The sequence below is a fragment of the Aplysia californica genome, unplaced genomic scaffold, assembly GCF_000002075.1.
Source record: "Aplysia californica isolate F4 #8 unplaced genomic scaffold, AplCal3.0 scaffold00249, whole genome shotgun sequence".
NCBI classification, from domain to species: Eukaryota; Metazoa; Mollusca; class Gastropoda; order Aplysiida; family Aplysiidae; genus Aplysia; species Aplysia californica.
Window position 1 is genome coordinate 458,435 of NW_004797519.1, and position 3,281 is coordinate 461,715.

Sequence of the window (3,281 nt, forward strand, 5' to 3'; positions counted from 1 at the left end):
ATCTTCCTCCTCATCCTCATCCTCATCCTCCTCCTCCTCCTCCTCCTCCTCCTCATCCTCCATCTCCTCCTCCTCTTCATCCTCCATCTCCTCCTCCTTCTTGTCCTCTTCCCCTCCTTCTCCTTCTCCTCCCATGTCCACCTCTTTCTACTGCTCCTTCTCCTCGTCCTCCTCCTCCCCCACCTCCTCCCCTCCTTCTCCTCCATCTCCTCCTCCATCTCCTCCTCCATCTCCCCCTTCTCCTTCTTCTCTTCTACTTCTCCTTCTCTTCCTCTTTCTCTTCCTCGTTCTCCTCCCCCCTCCTCCCCTCTTCTCATCCTTCTCCTGCGTACCTCTACTAGAGTTCAGGGAGTAGCCCATCATCTGCCACTGCAATGCAAATGTGTTATATATGTACATGTATATGGCTGTTTTATCACCGTAGGACGTCATATACCCTTGCCATACCTGTTGAACTTTAGAGTCCCACATCACCACAGTTCAATAACTGTCAGTCACATGTTCGTGCTTTTTAATCTGAGGGCTATCATTTTAAAATAATTATGAATGGCGATATTCAAGATTCTCAAACATGGAGCAGGAGCAAAGTTGGAGCAAGCAAGTGATAATAAGTAATCCTATCCTTTGATTTGAATGGTCTATGAAGACAGCCAAGTGCCCATAGAAAACGCTTCTTAATCCTTCGCCTATTGACCTGTTTAACGCCCCCAGCGCTTTTTATGATCTCATGGGACGTTGACTTCGTTATATTACAGAAAATTGCAGATACGCTTTAGGCCTTGTTACCTCAACTGAAAGCAACAGCGCACGGTTTGTCAACATCGGCGAGAGACGTTATTTGCTTACATTTTTTGTACATCTTTTGAGTGTGCCCAAACGTGCTGTCATGTGGGCGGATTCATCAACCCTTTAGCTGTTGGAGGAGCTTTTGAAATAAGACATGATTCATTTTTGTTAATAAACCTGTCACTTTCTCCACATATGCCTCGCCTGACTGGTAGCAATAAGTTCTTTAAGAAACTGCGGTGATTTAGCACTCGCTCCTCTTGTCCGTCTTCACCTCCAGCGCTTTCAGTTGGTTCCGAAATTGCAACAAAAGAATGTTGCACAACATTGGGATGACATGCATCAACAAATGTGAACGTTCGAAAACTTTTGATGGATCTGAACGGGCTCAAATATACTAGTTTTTATAATTTAAAAAAAACCCCACCATACCGTGTTCTTGCTGAACCTGCTCTGTGTTGCCTGGCATTGGTTTCTTGACGCTGTAGATATATCCTGCTGCACGAAGTTCTTGAAAAACGTTTCAGAAGTTTGCGTTGACATTTATTTGTCCTTCAATTAATAGACCCTCACACTTGTTATTTGGATAGAGACGTAACTCTCAGTGCCCATTGCAGAGAGTTTCGTTAACTCCCTATTTGGTCTGGTTTCATACATTTGAGGGACAGCGCCAGCCAGTGCACACTACACCAAATTTAATTTTTAATAGCTCTCTACTTTGCTTCATCAATTATAATTTGACCTGGAACTCCATTAGAGCCTACCACATTTCACAAGCTTGCAAGAGATATGACCCTTCAGTTAGAAGTAGTCATCTGATTAGTTGTTTTCATTTTTAGAAGTATCATTTTAACCCTCAAAGTGTCGAGTACAACGTACTGTGGTGTCAAGGCTGGTTTAAGGTTTTTGAGTAAGGATAAGAAAATAGAAAACAGCAATAGAAGTCAGCAAATGTGGTACTGATAACTATACATTTTCTGAAAGCCTATACGTTGAAGCATTTCTGCCGGTTAAAATTAATAAATGTTTCGGTGACTGTGACCTTGGCTATACCACATTCCCAATGAAGATTAGACTGTCTTTTGTTCAGGGAAAGTTCTCAAATGACGTCAGCTACGAGGGGAGATTCGAGAAGTCTTTTGTCCAAGTATGAAGGAATAAAGATAGAGCTTTGTAACTTGGCACACATACTTTCAATTCTCTATATAGTCACCATGCAGTGTTACACACTTCTGCCACCTCTCTTTGACCTTCAGGGGTCCTTGAGGAAAAAATGACCCAGAATGGGTCCCTAACCAGTCGTCCACAGCTTCAATCGCGTCCTAGTTGTTATAGAAATGACGTCCTTTCAGTTATTTTTTTTAAAGATTAGGAAACAGAAAAAGTCTCAAAGGGCTAGGTCTGGTGAATAAGCCGGGTGTGGCAGGATTTCAAAGCGCACTGTTCTGCTGTCTGGACTGTTTGTTGTGCCCTGTGCACAAGGGCGTTGTCCTGCAAAAAGAGGACCCCATTCTCACCAGCTCGGACCGTAGTTTTATTAGCAAACCCGAATAGTAATGTTTTTTCCGTTTTGCAGGTAGTCAGTCATGATGATACCTTCACAATCCCAGAAGCTCGATAGCATGACCTTTTCCCTTGACGGTGTTACCTTAGCCTTCTTTGGTGAGGGGGAAGAAGGGATTTTCCATTGCATGGAAGACATTTTTTGTTCTGGATCAAAATGATAAATCCATGTTTCATTCATAGTCACCATGGTTTTAAAAAATGTGTGTCATTGAACTTAATTCGAAGGAGAGTTTTGCAGGACTCAATACTCTACTCCTTTTGCTCGTTGTCAAAAGGCGGGGTATCCACCGCGCAGACAACTTATGTTAAGATGGTTATGGATAATCGTTTCAATTGACCCTACACTAATTCCCGTTTCACTTGAGAGCTGTTTAACAGTTATACGTCGGTCTTGTAAAACCAGTTTCTTCACCGTGGATACATTCTCTTCAGTTACCACAAAGGATGGGCGCCCTTCACGATCTTCATCCATCACCGTCATGAATCCAGATTTGGATTTTCCTACCCAGTACGTCACAGTATTATATCGAGGTCATTCGTCACCATAAACTAGGACCATTTCCTAAAAAAAATATCCGGACGGGATTTTCCTTGCAAGTGTAAAAACTTGATGACTGAGCAATATTCAACAGGCTCCATGGCACAGCTTCAGCAAAGAAAAAAACTAAACGTTTTTGTGCATGATTTCATTGACACTGTTGACTAGCGCCTTATTATTATCGGATTTTCCAAAAAAATTGGATAGTGTCTTCCAAAGACATTGTTTAAAGTTGGCGAAATTTCATTATTCTACCATGATTCCTTCTTACCCGGACCTAAGACTTATTTAACCCCCCTTGTACTTGTATAATTTATCCAAAAATGACTCCCCCCCCCCTCCCCACTTGTCATCTTCTGTCATCTTTCCCAACACACCCCCCCCCCCCTCC